The sequence below is a fragment of the Sus scrofa genome, chromosome 3 (genome assembly GCF_054392235.1).
Source record: "Sus scrofa isolate SSC_HxYL_T2T_F1_AM1 chromosome 3, Sscrofa_HxYL_maternal_Yorkshire_Landrace_v2.0, whole genome shotgun sequence".
In the NCBI taxonomy this organism is placed as follows: domain Eukaryota; kingdom Metazoa; phylum Chordata; class Mammalia; order Artiodactyla; family Suidae; genus Sus; species Sus scrofa.
Window position 1 is genome coordinate 142,803,643 of NC_139385.1, and position 10,277 is coordinate 142,813,919.

The 10,277-nt window shown below is 41.4% G+C and overlaps 1 long non-coding RNA gene across 1 annotated transcript; it reads right to left on the minus strand.

Moving 5' to 3' along the window:
- Positions 1 to 3,373: 3,373 nt before the first annotated feature.
- LOC106509919 (uncharacterized) lies at positions 3,374 to 9,636 on the minus strand. Its single transcript, XR_014842619.1, has 2 exons — positions 9,577 to 9,636; positions 3,374 to 8,289 (listed from the first exon to the last, which is right to left on the minus strand). It is a non-coding gene; the product is annotated as an uncharacterized LOC106509919 (long non-coding RNA).
- Positions 9,637 to 10,277: the final 641 nt, after the last annotated feature.

Genomic DNA, 10,277 nt, shown 5'->3' on the forward strand with positions numbered 1-10,277 from the left:
GGTTTTGAGTTGTTTTGCCTGTTACAATCTTGGCAATGCACAAAACACTGGATGGGAATTTCTACTCACGGTTGGTCGTGTTGAGCATAATCTCAAATCCCAGTCACCGGAAAGACCCAGACTCTGAGGAGCAGCTCCCTACGAAGTGTGCAGGGAATGGGGACAAGGTAGAAAGGTGGGCTGAATTCAGGTATTTGGCAAGACATTCACCCCGTAGAATGTTCTTTGAGGAACTGTGGAAGACATGCTTTTTCATAGTGTCATCATCTTACTTCACTGATTCTTCCTAATTGCCAACAGTATTGGCAATTTCATAGGCACATTATTAAATACTTTGAACTTAGTGAGATAGAACAAGAAAAGCTTTTATGTATCTCCAACCACTGCCTTCAGACTTGCTCTATTCTACCACCTTTCTCTGCTGGTTACACTCGGGCACAACGATTTCAAGTCAACAGTGTCATCACTGTCCCATATGTCAAGTCTAAATCTTGGCCTCATTCTCACCTCTAAATCCCAAGTCTCCCTCCTTTCCTTATGCAGCCCCCCACCCCTGCCCCCCAGGACTGATCAGTGGCTCACAAGTCTTCATGGGCAGGAACACAGGTGGCCTGTTCTCCTTGTCCCTCTCCTTTTTCCTTCCTCTCTGGCTCATTCAGAGCTGAGGGAGGAGAGAAACATTAGCTGCAAAAGGGTAACATGTTTCCAGGTTTGTCTGTTATCTTAATTGCTTCTGCTGTGACAGCTGTCTCCTGGCTGACACTGGTTTGCCATTGATTTCCACTGTGGCAAGTGCTAGATGCTGACACTTTCAGGGCATGCAGTGTCCTGACATCTTATGCTGGTCCTCACATTATGCCCAGCGGCCCACAGCCTGACTCTCACATGGGTAGGCTGCCCTCTCGGTGGGTCATCTACAATACAGTTCAGGTCTGCTAACTTCCATGGCATCTGCTTGACCAAAAGGTGTGACACAGAAGGTGTAACTCCCTGCCTGTCATCTCGGGCTGTCCCTGGCTTCTTGCCTTCCAAATTTTTTGTGGAGAAGCTAGTTCAAATACCTACTCAGATTCTCGGAGATGCGGTGTAAATAAACCTTTCTAAGAATTTTCTCAGTGTGCTCTATTTCTGGGGCAGCACTGGTGAGAGTTCACAAGGTTCAAAACTCAACAAGTGCCCAGCCGTGAAAATGCTCCTCCTTGTGCTACAAGGTGCACCCACCACGTTGCCAAATCGCTGTCTGGAGCCTCTCTCACCTGACGCGGCAGGATCAGCAAGCGATCTTCTCAGCAGGTGATAACTCACCTGTGGACTCTCCACCCCAGTGAACTGCTCAGAGGTCTGCGGGTCTCTGTTTTTGTGGGAGGAGAATGCAGGTCGCAATGGGTGAGTGTTGCAGGCAGGGCCAGAGTGCTATCTCTTTAGTGCCCAGGAGGCCAAATCTCCAAGATCAATATGCCGTTATATCTACCTGGCACAGATACTTCACAACGGCAGTTTTCAGTCGGAGGGCTTCAGACAAAATTCTGAGACGAGAAATGTAGCCCTCGGTGTTCTGAACCACTTGCTGTCGTAAATCGCTTATGAAGCTTGATTAGTAATTGTTTGAGCTTTTTTTACAGAGAACGTGTGCTCTGAAGATCATGAAAGACTTGGTTAAATGATGAAGATACGCATTGAAGATTAAGAAATCTTTTTTAAAATTAAATACAACATTTAAACCATTTGGTTTCTTAGTCAAGAAATTTGTTCAAATTCAGTTCACTTGGGTTGAGAGTGAAAAATAGCACATAAAATGGTAGGTGCTTTGCAGACATGTAATTAGATACTATTATGTGTAAGCTTTTCTCTTATTTTAATCCAGAAGATTAATCACAAGTACCACTAATGATTTTAAATATTTTTCATGCTTACCCAGAGTTCTTCCTTATAAAATCACAGTAAACTTACTTCAAAGACATTGTACTATTTCAATACTAAATAAAAATAAAATCCCTAAGAATAAAACCAAAAGAATCAGGATCAAACTCTCAAAGTTGCTATGGGCTCATTGAGATTGTCGTCTGATGAAAACTTTCTTTGATGTTTGAAATGTTAAGCAAAATGTTATTTCATAATTCTGTAATGCTGACGTATGGAACTCTTGTGTTTACTTTCCATCACTCATCTGGTGAGCTCCGCTCTCCTGAGTCCCGAAGAAGCCAGCTAAGAGCAGAAATGAACTGTGTTTACAGTCGGTGTTTTAGAGCTGGCAGGTTAATGGGGCAGTGGTGTCCAGAAGAGGGCTAAAAGATAAAACAAGAAGAGTGAGAAAAAAGAGCTGGAGATAAGTGTTGTTACTCCTGTGGGAGTCAGACATGGGCGACGTGGGGAGGGCCTCTTATGGTGGGTTCACACTCCTACATAGAAAGGCATCCCCCTAGAATGGGGGATTTACTTACCTCTAGTCAGTACCTGCATGGGGACAGCCCGGTGCTGAAACTACAATACGCTTGATGACACTGGCCTTCCTGTTCTGCTTTTTCTCAGTTTAATAACTTCTTGCTGTTTTAGTACAAATATTTATTGAAAGAAATTTATCAATGAAACTCCTTGGTGGTACTTTCTATTTGTCTGTAACCAGATCTATCTCAGAGGTCCACGTAGGCAGACAAGGTTGTCAGGTGCAATCAGAAATGGATCTTCTCTTTCTGAGCCAGGTTTTACCTCTTCTGGGGATACTCTGTCCCTTCTTTACAGCCTTGCCCTCTGGCATTTGGAACCAGTCACTTAGAATCCTCATAGATCTCTCAGGATGTGGGGCTACCAACAAACAGAGTTATTTTTTTCCTACTCCTACATGGAGGCGGGGTCACAGGAGCTTCCTTCGCTAACAGGGCACAGGGCAAATACCACCCCCGCTTCCTTTCATCATCCACTGTTTTCTGGGCCACCCAGGCTTCGTTTATAGATTAACAGTGGGCAGAGGGTCTTCGGAAGAGGATGGTTCCCTTCTCTGAATGTGGAAAGGGAAGCCAGGCTCGGCTTTCAAGGTTAATCGACCTTACATCTCCGAACCTGGGGAGTGATGTGGGGAAGCACAGAGTTATCACCCATCCTTTTCTTCTTGAGGCCTATAGCAAGAAGCAAAGCCAGAGGTCACCCTGGGCAGAAGTATGGACAGGGAGAGAGCTGCTCAACACACGTCTATTGGACTCCTAATTAATATTATGTCCGTCTAATTCTAGCCTTAGAGTTTTAAGGGGTCTGTCATTCTGTATTTTCAGTGTGAAAAAGTCTTGCTTTTCTTTTCAGCTCTATGATATTTTTTCAAAAATATGGGTGTAGGTGCACTGCAAACCACCCGTGAGATATATTGACCCAAAGGCCCAGATGTGATAGCATGATGGATCTCCTCTTTATTACAAATTAATAACTCCAGACATGATTTTATAAAGTTACAAAATGTACTGCAATTCCATTAAAAATATTTCAAATATTGATGCACAATGAAGGATCTTTCCTTTAAAAAATACCAGGACACCTCCAGGGAACTAATAAAATTTTCTGCTTACCTTCTGGGCCTTTAATCGCTTAATCAATACTAGTTTGGAGATAATGTGATGAATTCAGGACTAATTGAAAGGATACGTATTATTAACGCCAGACATTCAGCCAGCTTCACAGTCCAACAGGGTTCATTTTTGCAATGAACAAATTAAAGATTAATTCCCATGGCAGCGAAACCCTCAGTGAGAGAGCATAATCTATTTATACAGGGCACCATCCCCTTTGGTCCAAAAGGCATACAGATTAGTAGCTGATACATCCAAGCTCAGACCAAAAGAGACAAATATCTAACTGCAGCTTTTTCAATAACTCAGTGGTATTCTACTATTTCTCCTGGACCAAATTTCACCAATGGTAAGACACAGACTGGTCATTTCCTTCTTAGCTAGGGACACTACAAAGATTAGAGTTTGGGACGTTTCCACGTAAACGATGTGGAAAGGGGGTTGCTCCCTCTGTTGGTCCATCCCTTTGACAGGTGTCATGAACAGAATCTTTGTCGTCAATGTCACTGGATCCACCTGTGCACTCAATGGGCCTTTCAAGATGATTTGCAACATATTTAAGAGATGAACTCAATTTATTCTAATGAGTCAGGATAGTTGGATGCATATGGTACCAGACAGGGTTCTCCAGAGAAACAGAAGCAGTGGGACACACATCCTTCTACAGATGAGGATGTTGTTGTAGGAATTAAGCCACACAATTCTGGAGGCCAGGACGTCTCATGGTCAGCCGTCTGTGGGCTGAAGAGCCATAAAAGCCAGCGATGTAATTCAGTCAAGTCCAAGGCAAGAGTGTCCGGGGGCCAGGGCTGTAAGTCCTAGTTTGAGTCTGAAGGCCCAAGAACCAGGATCGCCTAGGTCTGAGGGCAGACATTCAGCCAGCTTCACAGTCCAACAGGATTCATTTTTGCAATGAAGACGGATATACCAACTGAGGTGGAGAGCAAATTCTCCCTTCCTCGCTGTTTTGTTCTACGCAAAAAGTCAGTGTAGGGCTGGTGCCTGCCTGCCTTAGTGACTTCGTTCAGTTAACAATTCAGATGCTCATCTCCACCAGACACATCAAGAAATAATCTTCCATTGTCTCTCAGGACCGCATTTAGCCCAGTCAGGCTGACACAAAAGAATTAACTATCATAAACATTCATTCCCCTTTTCCAGGAAATATAAAGTTAAAGTGGAGGCTTAGAATTGATTTTGAGAGGCTCGAGGTGGGAAACTTGAAGGGGCCACATGTCAATCGCTCTCCATCTCACCTGCACCTTCTTGTTTGGGAACCTTTGAAGGAAAGAAATAAAAATGTTCCTGGCTGACACAATAGTTTATTAACAGTCAGGAAAGAACGGCTGCCTATCCAGGAAAGAAGCATAATTCCATTTTCACTTTTAAATCACCTTTTTATTCATTCAGCTGGTATTGAGTATCTGCTAAGTACTGAGGATAAAAGATTATAAAATATATTACCTATCCTTGTCCTTTTCTCTAAATAAGAGATGCAATATCGTCATTGTAAACAAGTATAGTATGTACTTAAATGATGTTATAGCACTTAATTTAGAACAGAATTTTAAATCTGGAATCCTGGTTACTTTGTATATTTGCACATTTTTCAGTTGTCTTATCTATGCTTCAGGGCACAGGAGTGTGGTACAGATGCCACGGGAAATCGAGTGACTTTCTGCTCACTAATCACGTCCCAAGAGTTACAGAAAAGCCCAGCCACTCCATGAATGCCACGTCTCCCTTTTAAAACATCGCTTCTTTCAAGAAGGAAAAATAATCATTAACATCTCTCCACCCTGGCAAAAATAAACAAAAAAGACACGCAAATTTAATAGCTTCTCGTTCACATGTTTATTCCACCTTCCAGATGCCAGGCAGGCTCAGGACGGTGACTGCCCGGGCTGGACCGTGGCCCTTCCACCCCAGGGGTGCGACCTGGGGCAAGTCATTGCCTCTGGTGCACCTACTCCTTTCCCCAGAGCCACCCCATCCAGTCCTACTTTTGCTCTGACACAGTAGCCACCACCCACTGCTTTCCTGAGGTTTGAAATGAGCCTCGTTTCTGAAGGTGCCGAATGGACCGAGAGCTGCCCTCCTGTGCACAGAGCAAACTTCCATCCTTTCTGTAGCACTGGCTGTGCTCCAAGGCTTCTCCTGGTCTCACATTCATGTTAATGGCAGCTTTGACCTAAAAGCACAACATTTATTACAGTTGTCATAGACCTCAAGTTCCTCTAACTCCATCATACCATTTAGCTTTTGTAAAATTCTTCTGGGATAACCGATCAAGAGAAGTTACAAAATCCATCTAAGGTCACACTTCTGGTTGAGTGATCATGTCTGGAGTCAAATCTAACTGACATCCTCCTATAAAACTCTCACCCACTCAGCCCGACAGCATTGTCTGTGTTTGTTTGTCTGAGAAGGCGATCCACCTGCATGACACTAAATCAAAGAGGTATAATAAGGTACAAAAAAATTCATTGCTCTTCTACTGCCCTATTCACTCCGATCTCTTCCCACAGGCAATCACTATTAACCACTAGAGTATATATATTACAGACAATCTCATCCATATTTATAAACAAATTGATATTTGTAGGTTTTTTGTCCCTAAAGACATGGTAAATCTAAAAACATGGCTCTCCTCCAAAATACCTTAAAGCTTAAGTCCATCTGTCAATGTATATAAAGCATTCTCATTGTCAGAAAGATTTCATTATAAAGATAGACCATGATTATTTAAATTCCCCTTCCCTCCCTTGTGTAAAAACACAAAGCACTGCCTTTAAAACTTACTATCACGACACATTTGAAGGATAGAATGGAAGGGAGACAGAATAAGGGAAGTGACGTCACCACCCACAACATTCCAAAGTGATGCAGAGTGTTTGGAAAAGCCATTGCAATTAAACAATTATTTTCTCACGTACAGCATTTATTTCTCACACACATGTAGAAAGAGAACTAGAAGTTCCTGCTGTGGCTCAGCAGTAAGGGACCGACCTGACTAGTGTTCACGAGGACTGGGGTTCGATCCCTGGCCTCGCTCAGTGGGTTACGGAACCGGCGTTGCCTTGAGCTGTGGTGTAGGTTGCAGACGCGGTTCGATCTGGCATTGCTGTGGCTGTGGTGTAGGCCAGCAGCTGCAGCTCTGATTCGACCCCTAGCTTGGGAACTTCCATATGCCGAGGGTGCAGCCCTAAAAGGAAAAAAGAGAGAGAGAGAGAAAACTAATTTAAACAGTCAACAGATCTACAGCATCTCAAACCGCCAACTCGCCCCAGAACAGAGCTGCCTACTGCTGCTCAGTCTCCAGGCAAAGTGCACCCACTTCCCAAGACTCTACTCAAAGCAGAAAATATGGGATTTTCCCCTTAACATCATCTTCTCTTGAAATTAAAATAAAATACCACACCTCAGTCAGGGTGAAAGTTGTCCTCATGGCAACATGGGTTTATTAGCTGCGAGGTCTCTAAGTTTATCCCAGCTGCCCTCAACTCTTTCTTGCTTTAAAATGCATTTTACATACATACCAAATACATTTTCATGATTGTTCACTATCACCCCAATTTATTCTTAGACTTTACTTTCTATGTTTATAAAAATGATCTTTCAAAATTGTATTATCTATTTCGTTTTTTCATAGAAATAATCTGCACAAAGTGGACATAATATCATCAATAATATCCAGTTGAACATTATTTTGAAAAAAAGATTAATCTGACAAGAAACATCTGTATTCTGATAAATGTGATAAGGTGAAGGGAAGTAAATGGTCTTAAGTATTTTCAAAAAGAAAGAGGCAGAATAATTTAGGTGGCACCTGCCTAAAATTTGTCCTTTTATTCAAGAGTCAAGCTGGGTTTTTTTTTTTTAATTCCCTTTTTAAGTTGTATTGAAGTACAGTTGATTTACAATGTTATGACAATTTATGCTGTATGACAAAATGATTCGGTTACACATGTGCAAACATCCATTCTCTCTCAGATTCTTTTCCCACACAGTTTATCACAGAATACTGGGTAAAGTTCTCTGGAATATACAGCAGGCCAATCATTCCATATACCTCAGTGTGCATATGCCAATCCCAAACCCTAGTCCATCCCTCCCACCAGTTCCCTTTTGTAACCATAAGTTTGTTTTCAAAATCTGTGAGCCCGTTTCTGTTCTGCAAATAAGTTCTTTTGTATCCTTTTAAATTGCACGTAGAAGTGACATGATATGATGTTTGTCTCTCTCTCTGTCTGACTTACTTCACTTAGTATGATACTCTCTAGGTCCATCCATGTTACTGCAAATGGCATTCTTTCATACTCTTTCATGGCCATTTGAGAGTCGGTCATGATTCACTTACAAAGAATATTTAAACAACACGTTTAATTTTAAAGAAGATCCTACAATCCAAGTTTCAGGACCTTGTGCACTGAGAGAGTAGCGGTCAAGCAAAGGAGAAAACACATGATGCAGCATCATTAGGGTGGTTTAGATAGAAAGTCAGTGTGGTTTAAACACTGAGGAGGTGCAGGCTGGAGAGAGAAAGAAACCAGGTTGAGATGAAGACGGAGAGAGGGAGGGAGAGGAAAAGACCAGGTGAGGAAATCATTACACTAATTTGCTTATCTACTTACTGCTTTATCCTGGGTTCATTTTGTGATTAGGTGCAGCACTCAAATAGACTTCATCCTAGTTCTTAAGAGACGAGTCACTCTGGTGTGCTCTGTGATTTTCCCTGGAGATACGTATAAAGCATAGCTGTGGCTATCAAATGACTGTTCTTGTTTAGCATAACTTCTGTGCATAAAAACTGCCTGATATTGCTGGCCCTGATGACAAGTTAATCCTAATAGCTGACGTTAATATTTTCAGCTATAGCCATAGAGCTATAATTATTTATGGCACAAAAGTTAATTAGAAGATCAGCTGAGAAAGTAAAAGTATAAAAAAAATATCCAGGAGTTCCTGTCGTGGCTCAGTGGTTAACAAATCTGACTAGGAACCATGAGGTTGCGGGTTCAATCCCTGGCCTTTCTCACTGGGTTAAGGATCCGGCGTTGCCGTGAGCTGTGGTGTAGGTCACAGACAAAGCTCGAATCCCGCGTTGCTGTGGCTCTGGAGTGGGTTTGCAGCTACAGCTCCGATTCGACCCCTAGCCTGGAAACCTCCATGTGCCAAGGGAGCAGCCCTAGAAAAAGTCAAAAAAAAAAAAAAAAATCCAGCATATTTCACCAATGAACAAGAAAATAATCTTTTTCTTTCTGGGTTTCTGGTGGTTATTGCATTTGGCATACACATTATTTCTTTCAAAGACTGCAAAAGAACACTGCCCTGAAGATACAACATTGCACAGATGAAGCTAACATAATTTTTTTGGCACTAAGTTTAATTCAAAAAGATTAAGTAAGTATATTCATAGATTTTAAACCAATCAAATCACAAAGCCAATTTCTGCATTCATTTTCCAGCTAACTTAATTATACAGCCCCGAGCTCTGACTTCTCATCAGTTATCCGAGCTGTAAAAATCTGGAGCCCAATTCTACAATGTATTAATCAACACGTCGGATGTACGGAAATAGACTTTATTGTGGTCTCTGGGCTGAAAACCAAACCAGTAACCACTGCCACATTCAACTTCAGGAAATATTAGTAATCCATTGCTTTACTGGTAAAAGTCGCACTGGTTAACAGGAGGAAACAGCAAAGCAGTTAAGAGAAAGGGAAATAAAAGGTGCTAGTGATTGAGCACTTAATAAACCAATTTTTCAAAAGAAAAGAAAAAAGTCCAAGAGGAGAGGTTTTAAGCAGAAGTAAAGAGCGGGCTAAGTGCAGTAAAGAAGATTCAAAACCACATTGGACAATTAGAAGCCCCCTCAGGAAAGATTCCACCATCCTCCCCCCACCCCCCTTCCCCCACCCCAAGTGGTTTCTGTACACTTGGCGGTGGTAACATGCAGTTTTACTAAAGGTCGTGCACTGACCCAGTTCCAAGCTTCTATGTCATCTCATTAGGGGATTACCTCCAAATAACTCGCAGACGATGCATTAGGCTTGGCTTGGATGGCAGCTCTGTTTCAAGCAAGTCAAAAAGATGAAAAATGGAGTTAGAGAGACCACTATTTTTTTTTTAATTGTGGCAAGACAAAACACATGACTCAAAAGATTAGACGTCTTTGTGTACAACATTGGCAGGCATGAGAGACTTGTGGTCTACAGTTTAGAGAATAGAAAAACAACTTTGGAAAGGAATGTGAATTAATTTCAATAAATAACAATTAACCAAGTGTACAGACTAATATTTTCCAGACCTACATGACATTCAAGCCAATGTTACATTAAAAATAAAATAAGTTTTATACAGTTACAAGTGGCCTAGAGATGAGTTTTAACGAACTTTCAAGGTGCTATCAAATTTCACTCTTACATCATCTTTGTATGACAAATAGAGAAGTCTTAAAATCAACCAAACACTGTACTGCATAGAGAACTATATCCCATATCTTGTAATATCCTATAATGAAAAAGAATGTAAAAAAGATATGTCTATATACCTATATATTTATTTCTATATATCCTTTATATATATATAACTGAATCACTTTGCTGTGCACTTGAAACATTGTAAATGAACTGCATTTAATAACAATAATAATTATCATAATAATTCCATTTTAGAAAACTCTCTCCTTTATTGTGTCTCTTTACTTTTGTGGAAAATCTA